This window comes from Galeopterus variegatus, unplaced genomic scaffold, assembly GCF_000696425.1.
Source record: "Galeopterus variegatus unplaced genomic scaffold, G_variegatus-3.0.2 Scaffold4254, whole genome shotgun sequence".
Classification (NCBI taxonomy): domain Eukaryota; kingdom Metazoa; phylum Chordata; class Mammalia; order Dermoptera; family Cynocephalidae; genus Galeopterus; species Galeopterus variegatus.
In genome coordinates this window covers 79118-91169 of record NW_007730365.1, presented here as the reverse complement: position 1 = coordinate 91169, position 12052 = coordinate 79118, and positions in this window count along the sequence as shown.

The following is a 12052-nucleotide window of genomic DNA, read 5'->3' as shown; positions in this document are numbered from 1 at the left end:
GGGGGGGGGGGGGGGGGGGGGGGGGGGGGGGGGACAAAATGACCAGTCAGCAAATCCTCACCAGCGCTGCTCCCCGCAGCACCCACAGAAGTGCTTGGTTTGCAGCCCTGGACATGGGTCTCAAAGCCAGCACAGATGACCAGTACGTCCTGCAGCTCCTCCAAGGAGAGGCAAAATGCCTCCTTGGAAATGCAGTTTAATTGATGAAAGGATTAGTTGTTTCAGCCACCGGCGGTGGTGCTAGTGAACTTCAGAACACCCCGGGGTGCGCTGGCCCCGTCAGGAAGCCAGCTGGAGCTCCTGGCGCAGCAGCTATAGCCACATCGCCTGCTGTCTGAAGTTTTGCCAACTCGCGTTAGTGCGGTCACTGCACTGCACTGGGATGATGTTTCAATTTAGGCTCCTGCTTGGTCAGGACTCTTCAGAGGCTCATTGTCTGGGAGTGGGCTTCCTGCCTGTTACCTCTCTCCTCCTGCCTCTCCTCGCTGGGACACGACCGTGACATTGCTCACTGGCCAAGTGAGTTGTTAGTGTCCTTCGGCTGTGGGTTGGCAGGTTTCCACTCTTGGAGGAGCAGCAAGGTTTGCAGGGGAAGATGCTAGGCTCTTTGAATGCAGGCGCGGTGCCCTGGCATTCAGAGTCCTAGAGTCGTTTGTGAGTCTGCATTCATGGGTCATTTCTGGAGAATACTAGAGTTTAGAATCAAGTCTTGAACTCTTGCTTTGCAGATAAGGATATGCAGTCAAGGGACTTGCCCAGGCTTGCACATCTTTAACGTAGAACTGGGATGACGACCCAGGTTTCCCAACTCCGAGGCCAGTGCCAAAACCTGAATCCTGGACTAAGTACCAGAGGGGGCAAGTCACGAAGCTGGGCAGGTGGGCCCCATTCTCTGTGGCCCTCCGCCCAGGGCTACATTGCCAGCCTCCCCTACTACCCTCCTGCTCTTGATGCCCTGGCCTCGCTGGCCTCTTTTGCTTCTTGAATGTTCCTTCCCAGATCAAGATTGCTACGCTTGCTATCTCTCCTTCCTGGAGGAACATGTTCTCCCCCAGATGGTTTGATCTTTCAAGTTCCCAGCACTTCAGGTCAAGACTTACTCCGCAGAGAGGCTTCCCCAGCCTGCCCTGACTATCAGCACTCCCAGTTGCTATCATATCACCCAATTTCTTACATAATTATTTTGTCTATTTGTTTGCTTTACTGTTTTCTGTTTGTCTCTACCCAAGACAGCAGGGGCCGAGCTTATTTTATCCTATTGACTCTCTAGTGCCTAGAACAGTGCCTGCACTAGGAGTGTTTTTAAATAAATAAGTATTAGATGACTAATTGAATGAGAAGATAAAGTTGATCTGTGGAAGGCTTGGTCAGAAAAGCTCTGTTATCCAATCAGACTCCCTTTCCCATCTCTAGGGGCCAAAGAGCAACACTGCAGGTCATGGGGTGGTATAAATGGACTTTGCTTGTCATATACCATGTGACTCCTAAAGAGGGCATGTATGATTCCATGTTCAGTGGCTGCTTGGTGTCTATATAGCAGGGTGTCACTCTGTATGACTCCTGGGAGCATCATCCTATGGTAGTCTCTGTGAACGATGTCCCTACAGCTGTGCCGCAGAGCTGTCCTCAGAGGCCTTCTTATCTCAGAGTAGGGCTGTTCGTGGGCAGGCCAGTTGCAGCAGAGGCAGATTGCAAAGTTTGGGACAGTGGACTCAGACCCTCTCTGGGGATGGGACAGGTGCTGGGGGGTACAGGACAGCTACAGCTTTGGAGAGAGGGTCAGCCCCAGAGACAGAATCCAGATGGTACTAATAGGAAACACTGTGTGTGTTGGGGCGGGGTCCTGGGAATTGGGTGGGTAATATGGGAATTCTCTATACTTTTCACTCAGTTTCCCTGTGAACCTAAAACTGCTCTAAAAAACAAAGTCTATAATTTTTTAATAATTTTTAGAAGGGATGTGGCTGGTGCCACAATTAATTTGAGTGGGAAGCTACTCAGAGAAGCACAGAGGGGTCAGAGAGGAGGAGCACAGGGACCCGTTTTCTTTGCTATGTTTTACTGTTAGAAAGAATACGCTTTCAGGATGGACTTTGCTCAGGACCCCCCTTCACATGTTTGCACTATGGCGATGGAAATGCCTTACAAGGTTTCATGGGAGGTGGGGGGGATGGGCGTACAGATATCTGAACAAGGGAACAAAATTTACCAAAATGAACATCGGGATCACCTACAAATTCTGTTGTCGTTTTGTCTTTTTGGATCTGTTTATCCTGGTGTGAAACAGAGAAGTTAGACCAGTCTACTTTGCTAGTATATTGAAAAGAGGATCTTGGAGATGAGAGAATTTGATGAAAAATTTGGAAGAGGAAAGGATGGTGCTTGGTGGAATTCAGCAGAGGGGCTTGATAGTGAAACAGACTGAGAGCAGTGGGTATTTTTAAGGTTGAGGGAGAAATGGAAAAAATATAGATATTCTTGAAGGCCTGAAGCAGGTAAAAATGGAGGTTGTTTCAAGAGCAGGAGCTTCAGGAAGAAAGAAACTGAGGGCAGCACTGATGAAGGTATAGTGAGCTTGTGCCAAGGGCAGGGAATTGCAGGAGGGAAAATCGGCGTCAGTCCTTTCGGGAGGAGCTGGAGGGGGTCACGGGGCAGATGGGCTGATCTGAGCACTGTTATAATGTCTGACATGTCTGCTTTATAAAACAGCTGCCCCACACCCATGCTCATAGCAGCATATTCACAATAGCCAAGAGGTGGAAGTCACCCAAGTGTCCCTCGATGGAGGAATGTATAAACAAAATGTGGCATAACCATACAGTGGAATATTCTTCAGCCTTAAGAAGGAAGGAAATTCTGACATATGCTACATCATGGGTGAACCTTGAGGACATTATGCTAAGTGAAATAAGCCAGTCACAAAAGGACAAGTCCTGGATGGTTCCACTTACATGAGCTATCCAGAGTGGCAAATTCATAGACCCAAAAAGTATTACAGGGGTTACAGGGTGCTGGGGGAAGGAGAAAATGAGAGTTACTGATGGATATAAAGTTTCAGTTTTGCAAGATGAAAAGTTCTGGAGATTGTGCACACCAAAGTGAATGTACTTAACACTGCTTAACTATACACTTAGAAGTGGTCAAGATGGTAAAAATTTTTTTTTTTTTTTGGCTACAATTGAGAACAAAAACCAAAAAAACCAAGCAGCCACCCCTGCCCCTAACATAGTCACCAGGGGCCACACAGAATTTTCTCCTCAGTTTGGATTAAGTTCTGAACCATCCCACCTGGCTTTAACTCCATACCTTGCTCTGTTTGTCTCTACAGTCACTCAGTCCCCTGTCATCCTGTGTTAATCAGCTCAGGCTGCTTTAACAAAGTAGCAGTGGTTCAATAAACAGACATTTATTTCTCACAGTCTGGAGGCCAGGCAGTTTGAGATCAAGGTGCCAGCATGGTTGGGTTCTGGTGAGGACTCTCTTCCTGGCTTGTAGACTGCTGCCTTCTTCATGTGTGCTCCCGTGGCGGGGAGGGGACAGGGCAAGAGAGCTCTCTGGTCTCTTCTTATAAAGGCACTAAGCCCATCATGAGGACCCACCCTCATGACCTCATCTAACACTGGTTACTTCCTGAAGGTCCTGTCTCCAAATACCATCACAATGGGTGTTAGAGCTTCAACATATGAATATTGGAAAGAAAATTCACTCAAAGCCCATCCTTTCCCCCAACTCAAGAATTCAAAGAAGCACATGTCTACTCAGCTTCCTGCATTATAGCCCCTGCTCCTCCTTCTCCGTGTGAACATCTGGGACTGTCTCTGGAACACCTGTCCTGTTTCAACCAGCTCCACAGGACCCTGCGGTACAGACATCACTGAGAACCCACTCAGCTCCCCTGGGTCTTTTACTCAGGGCCTAGCCAGATGTCTTGCTCTTATGGCATAAATATGACCGTAATGTGGCAGTGCATGGAACCTGGGCCCACTTTGGACCCTGTGCTCCAGAGAATTCGAGGCAGAGCTGCATTTCTATTATCACTTAGTAATTGGAGTTTTGCAGGCTTGGGATTACTGCTAATGGAAAGCAAATGGGCTAAGAATCAAGAAATAAGCACTTGAATAGCCAGCACCACTCGCTAAAGCAAAGAGGCTATTATGCCACTTTATGTGGATAGAGATAATCATTTGTAAAAAGATTTGCAAAAATCTTACCAGCCCATAGAAACAGTACCCCACCAGGCTTCCTAGTGGCCCTGTGCTCCCCGCCCAGTGCAGCTAAGTGGCCGTGCAGGTAGGAAGCTTTATTGGCAGCACAGGTGGCTGCCCAAGGCCAGGCTCTCCCCCTTGGCTAGAGAGGGATTTGATTTTGCCTTGGCTGCCCACTTTCTCTCTGGCACATGAAGCCCAGAGAAGCTCTCAAAACCCAAAGCACTCCCACACGCCCCTCCTTAGACTTCCTCAGACTTCTGGCCAAGCGTGGCCCAGAAAACAGGCAGTGACAGGCCTGGGATGGGCCTGCCCTGGGCAAGGAGCCCAGAACAGTGGCTCTTGACTCAAGGAGAAAGAAATGGCTGTAAAGAGTGACGTTCCCCGGGGTTTGCTGACCCCTGGTCTCTGGGTGAATCTTGCCCTTTCTCCTTAGCGGAGGTAGTGTCAGCCACCATACATTTACATGAGGGGCCTTTTCTCCACAGATCACGCCACCCCCTTCCCAGTTGCTAAAAGGCAATTTAATATGCAGAAGCCCTGCTAGAACAGCATTAGGTTATGACATGAGGAAATGGAAAAAAAACCTAAGCCCAAAGTCTGCCCTTCAGTCGTCCTGAGAGAGTTGCTGCTGATGGCCAAGGGCACAGCGGGCGCGCTGTGGTTCTCGGGCTCAGCCAACAGGAGGAACATGGAGGCAACTTCTGCTGTTTACCAAAGAGTGTCAAGACTCACATGAGTTCTCATGTTCAAGTTGGTCCAAGGGCTCAAGGGGCTCTGGGTTTCACTCTCTCGCTCTGGCTGATGTGGGGACATTTCCAGCCAGCTTCTGGAGGTGGGAGAGAAATGCAAACTCTCTGTAACCGACCCCCTCAGAGAGGGGCCTCCACTCACCGGTGACCACCTCCCTTAGCCATTAAATGTCACTGCAGCCCATTTACACAGGGGAGAGAATCTCCATCTAGCAGTAAAAAAGGTGATGAAATAAAAGAAGTTGTGAAATGACATTTTTTTCCAGCAGGTTTGTCATATCTCCTGCATGGAGGGAAATTGCTTTCTGTAAATCTTGGTCCAACAGAACAAAACACCTATTTCTTTCCAGTTGGGGAGACAGCCATTCTCATCGGCATAATGAAGGTATTGTAAGCTGTGACTTTTACAAAGTCTGAGGGAAACCAATCTGCAATCTTGACAGATATGATCTTTCCGGGATGCACTGTTCGTTTACGGCGACGAGAGACCTCAATTAATTTATGAGCGAGGACAGCAGGATGTGACCCCTTGTGTGCAGTCTAGGTGGAGCTGTCCCTGTCTGAATTTATGTCCTGGTAATTTAAAAAGATTTATATTAAGCTTTTCTTTCATTTTGAGAGTAGATTAAAATTCTAATGGAAACCATTTGTATGCATTTGTTGAATTGAATAGTATTTATGGCTGTGTAAAAAAAATGCTGCAAAATTCTGCCGATAATAAAGTCAGCGAAGCAAGAATAAGTGTAAAAACAGGAAGGAAATACTCAATAGAAACCATACTGTATTATACAAGTATAATGAGGGAGAGAAGCCGAGCAGAACCGGGCAGGGATTAGGCCCCCGGATGGGATAGTTTCCTTTATTTAGTGTAAGGTTTTTATAGCCCTTTTATGACTTAAAACCAAATTTAAATCTCGGAATAGGCCGGGTCAGTCCTCAGAGACCCCATGGCCATGTCGCCCTTTTCCATCACTCTTGAACTCCCACCGGGTCCAGGGCAAACAGGCAGGAAAGAAAATTCACACGGCATCTCAGAGAAAATATGCTGATGGCAGGAAAAGAAGACACATTAAGCAGGAGGCCAGAGGTGAGGAAGTAAAGCAAAAACCTGAGCTCCGGAGCGTGTGCAGGTGGAGGAGAGGTAGCTCTGGCACTATCTGCACATGACCAGGGAAGTCATAGTGCTCGGGCCTGTCAGGTGTGCCCCTGGTACCGTGGCCACTTGAACAGCGCATGTGCCACAGCCCTGCCAGTGGCCTCTCACCAGGCTGAGGAAGAGTGACCAAGGCAGGATGATCTGCAAACACAGTCATCCGCAGGGACAGCTTCTGTGCAATGGCAACCAGAGAAGGCTCTCTTGCTGTCACCTTTGTCAAGAAAGAGAAGCAAGAATCGTTCTCAAGGCCCTTACCTTGGTGGAAAGGCAGAGAAATCTGGCATTCTGGTCAACGTTCATCTCAGAGTGCAAGAGTTTCACTGGGAAACTCACACTCGCCCAGAAACCACAGCTGTGATAGCATCTTGCAGTCATGCAACCCCAGGCATGATGGTTCACAGCTCCAAGTAAAGAGGAAATGGAGATTTGCTGAGAGCCCACTGCTCTCTTCCTGTGTTGTTGTCTTTCTCCCCAATTGTAAATCTGTTCTTTAACAGAGCTACACAGATGTCATAAAATGCCTTACAATGCATTAGAGCAGAATCGTGCATTAGCAAATTTCACAGATGCAAAGTGGTATTGCTGTCAACAGAAGCCTACATGGGAAATAAGGAATATCTTAAGAAAGTACTGTCTTCTCTTGAAATTGCACCAAAGGTTGAAAGGCAGGAATTCTGGCCTAGGCGTTTTCTGAGACAAATAACATCCCCGTACTGCCCAAAGCACAGGCCCCTTCTTGCCCCATGAGTCTCATCGGCCTGAGTCCTTTCGCTTCTATTTAGTTCATGGCATGTCTGTAAGGCCATGAAATGAATGGGTCTGGTCAACTGTGTATGCTTGGCACAGCTCCTGGCATATAGTAGGCACTCAATATATTTGTTGAGCTAAACAAGTATGTGCTAGTCTCCATGGGGGATGCCGTATCAGTAAGACACGCTTCCCTGCAATGAGGGGCTAAGGGCCTAAGTCTGGATGGAGAAAGCAGTCAGTTCTGGTCCTCAGTTTAATTTTAAGCGACTAGGCACACATTTTCAGAACTTCTTTTCTATTAACTGCTCTTCATCCCTGATATTACAACATAACTTTATGCAATTTAATGAAATTCCTACTAGAAGACCAGCACTGGAAGTTTTACATATTTTTTACTTATTGGATTCCCAAATTAATCCTAGAAAGCAAATGACATTACTATGATTATCACCCCATTCACGGATGAGAAAAGAACCATGGAGAGAGTTAATAACTTGCCTGTTGTTAGAGAACTGCTAAGTGGGAGACGTAGACTTTGAATTCATATTGATTCTAGGTTCAGTTCTCGCTCATTTATTCACCTGCTTAGCAAGTATTCACTGGACAGCTACCATGCCTGGCATTGTCAGGGGGGTCACAATACAGTGTCTCTGTCCTGAAGAAACTCATAAACTGCTAGGGAAAACCCATATGTAAATAAAACAGTAGCACATGGAACGCCAAACGTTGTGATAGTGAGACATGGATGTGCTCTTGACCACACTAACTCAACAGGGGAGGTAGGAGACAGAACAAGGTCCTCCAGAGGAGGGAAACTTAAACTAGTTCTTGAAAAATGAATACATTTGCCAGGACAGCTATAGGAATGCCGAGGTGGTAAGGTCTGTGCTCAGTTGTCCCTGACTCCCTCAGATAAAGAGCAAACGCGCTCCCCCTTGGCCACAACACGCAACACATAGAACACATAGGACATGCCACATGTGGTAGGCTGAATAGTGACCCCCCCCCCGCCCAAATGCCCATGTTCCAATCCCTGGAACCTGTGAATATGTTACCTTATACGGCAAAATAAGCTTTGCAGATATGATTACATTCAGGATCTTGAGATCTGGGAAGATTATCCTGGATTATCTGGGTGGGCCTGGTGCAATCACAAGAGTCCTCATAACAGGGAGGTAGGAGGTCAAACAGGAGAGAACATGCTCCACAGCTGGCTTTGAAGGTGGAGGAAGGCGCCACAAGTAGCCACTAGAAGACAAAAAGGGCAAGGAAATGGTTTCTTTCCTGGAGCCTCCAGAAGGAGTCAGTCCTGCTGACACCTTGACTTTAGCGCTGCAAGACCCATTTTGGACCTAGGATCTTCCAGAACTGTAAGAGAATAAATTTTTGATTTTTTTTTTTTTTTTCCCGTGTCCGGCAACGGATCGCAACCCTCAGTGTTGCCCCCGTACCTACCGGACCGGGGACCGGCAACGGATCGCAACCCTCAGTGTCGCACCCGCACCTCGCTCAGCCAGTGAGCGGGAACCGGTCTGTATGTGGGATCCGAACCCTCGGCGGGAGCACCGCCACGCTCCCAAGCGGCGCACTGTAGCAGCACGCCACCGGGCCTGCCCCAAGAGAATAAATTTTTGATGCTTTAAGCCACTAAGTTTGTGGTCATTTGTTACAACAGAAATAGGAAACAGCACCTATCCACTTGCGTGTGTGTTCATTACCTGCCTTCCTCTGCTGGAATACAAACTCCATGAGGCCAGGGACCTTGTCTATGTTGATTGTTGTATCCTTAATGCATAGAACAGAGTCTGGACAGGAATGGCACACAATGAATATTTGTTGAATGAACGAAAACAGAGAGGGGCAGTCGCAGGAAGGTGGACTACTGCGTGGATAAGGTCCCTGAGGTGTGAAAGATCTGAAATGCTGGTGGACGTGGTTACTTTGTGAGCTGAAATACGGAGTGGTAGGGAGGTTGGAGATGTTGGAAGGAGCTTTTGCTAGAGCATTGTCTGCTTTATTCTGCATGTTAGGGAGAATTGTTGACATTTTTATGTAGAGTAGAGGCATGATCATATTTGCTTATTGCTTTTAAAGTAATTTTTAAAAATACTTGTTGTGTTCCTTATTAAAAATTGGAAACATGTAGAGACATGGACAAAAAAGTAAAAATCATTCCATCCTGTTTCCTAGTATTGGTCACTGTTGATACTTTGGTGTGTGTGTGTGTGTATTTCTCCTTTAAAAATTAAGATTATATTTTATACTTTTTGAAACTGGCTTTCTTCCCATAATGTGAATTTCTGCACGTCATTAAATATTCTCCTAAAAACGTAGTATTTAATGACTATATACTATTATGTCCTCCAACCATAACTAAGTTTATTTAATCAGTTCTCTCTAATTGGACAATTCTTTTATTCCCTCAATATTATGTTATTGCAAATACTAATAATAGTGCCTTGTATATAGTAGGCATTTAATATTTGTTGAATGAGTGAATGGATCAACAAATGAGTGAATGAATGAATGTTTCAGAGAAAAATTTCAGACATAAGTCTTTGTGAGCATATCTCACGGTTTCATTAGGAAAAAAATTCTTGCAAATGAAAGTGTGCAAGGAGGTGTTTAAAGTACAATGCTTTCCAAATTGAAAAGGTACTCTGAGTCTGACGAAGAAAGTGGGAAGCCCATTCAGAGATATACAAAGATATTTACTAATGGGGGTGACTTACACACAGAAAAGCTGGCCACAGTGAAGAATCAGATGTCAGCAGATGAGAGTTTTCACTCTGCAGGTTAGATAGTGTTTATATAGTAAAACTAAAAATAACTTCAAGGAAACAGCTTAAGAAAAAAAAGTTGATAACATTATTCACCTGGTGTCTTGTAATTCATGAGGTAGGGGTCTTGTGATGTTAGCACACAGACCACTGATATCACCTGCTGTAATAAATCACTCACTCCCTGAAATCTATGTTCCTTTTACACCTTGTCCTAAGGTTAAGGGTTAACCAGTCAGTGAAACAAGAGAATGAGTTTAAACAGAAGTCAACATGGCATGTGGGGCACAAAATGGCATTGGTTTTGTTCACCCTTTAACAGAAAGTGTTGGGTCAAAGGCTTTATTATTTTTGATGGCTCTTGATACATATGGTCAAATTGCCTTTCAAAAAGGTTGTAAAGATTATAACCCCACCAGCAATGTATGAGTGCATAGTTTCACTGCAGCAATGGTGGTATTGTGATTTTTAAAACCTGTATTTGCATTTTAGAAAAGTTTCCATGGGGACAGAGAGGTAGTAGTTAAGGGGTCTGGTGAAGTTCAGGCAAAGAATGGTTCAAATGTAATTTATAGCAATGGAAGTTATATTAGAAAGAAAACAGCTCTGAGAACCCCTCAGGATTCCAGAGTAACATGATTCCTAAAAACATAGGAAATAACCCAGCAATTCCACTCCTGGGTATATACCGAGAAGAATGAAACTGTGGCTACACAAACACTTGCACATGAATGTTCACAGCACATATCCATCAACTGATGAATAGGAATGAGTAAAATGTGGTATATCTATGTAACAGTCTGAACAGAAGTGACTCCATTTTGTCAGACTTCTAAATTAAAAAGGGTTTTTTTCATACTCTTATAACCTGAACCACTTAGCTTGCAGCTGGACATTAGAATACAATGATTCTTGTTCACATGATGTTAGAACATTATGGCTTTTGCTCACACTGTAGCATAACTATAGAAGAAATTATTAACCCAGATGGCCATTCTTTACTAGCTTACTGACTAGATCTTTCTGAGGTTAATAGGAACTGAATGCATGACTTCTTCATCGAGGATGGTCATCATGAATCAGCTCCCACCCAAGAAGTTCTCTGATGTTTATCTGCAATTTTATGATTATGAATAAGCCCGCTACCACCTGTCCCTATAAAACCCTTTGGCAAGTCTGGAAAAAGTGGAGATGGTCTTTGAGACATAAGTCCATCATTTCCCCAGGCTGCCGGCTTCCTGATTAAAGGCTACCTTCCCTTATACCAACACTTGTCTCAATTCTTGGCTATTGAGCGGCAAGCAAACAGACCTTTGGGGGTCTTCATAACATCTATATGATATTATTCAGCAATAAAAGGAATGAAGTACTGATACGTGCTATGCTATAGATGAACCTTGAAAACATAATGCTAAGTGAAAGAAACCAGTTACAAAAGACCACATATTATATGATTCCATTTATCTGAAATGTCCAAAATAGGCAAATCAATAGAGACAAAAATAGATTGGTGGTTACCTGGGGTAGGTTGGGAGGAGATGGGGAGTAACTGTTAATGGGCATGGAGTTTCTCCTTGGGGCAATGAAAATATTCTAAAACTCATGACGGTGATGGTTGCACCACTCAGTGAATATACTAAAAGCATTGTATTTGGGCCGGCCCGTGGCTCACTCGGGAGAGTGCGGTGCTGATAACACCAAGGCCCCGGGTTCGGATCCCACATAGGGACGGCCGGTTCGCTCACTGGCTGAGCGTGGTGCTGACAACACCAAGTCAAGGGTTAAGATCCCCTTACTGGTCATTTTAAAAAAAAAAAAAAAAAAAAAAAGCATTGTATTTCGCACTTTAAATGGGTTAATTTTATGGCATGTGAGCTATATCTCAGCAAAGCTGTTACATTTTTTTTAAAAAAGGAGGACCACGGAATAACAACAAAATGAGGTAACTGTAAGAAGAAACAACTAAACCTGACAGATCATCTCCACTTGTTCTAACAACCCAGTCTCTCCCAGGGCAAAGGAAAAGCAGAGTGACAGCTTCCAGATGAAGACAGAGATGTTGCTCAACTCTAAATGAGTAAACCCAGTGCTTGCTTCTTGGAGCGGGAGGAGACTGAGGTCCCCAAAGGATAACAAATCTTCATTTCCAAATAAAGTATGAATACAAAGATCGAAGGACAGCTAACCAAGAGCCTATCCCAAAAAGGTTCAAGGAAGCCATAGATCTTTGCTGGCAAAAGTATTAAAAATAAAATAACCAAACCAAAGACACTTCACGAGAAACTGAAATGTAAAGAAAACGAGTTTCTTGGTACGGAGAGGGTCCCAAAAGGAGATCCGTGCTGGCCCATAGGAGTGTAAAACCAGGTTAGGGACAGTTGAGCTGAGATGAACCCAGACACCCATCAG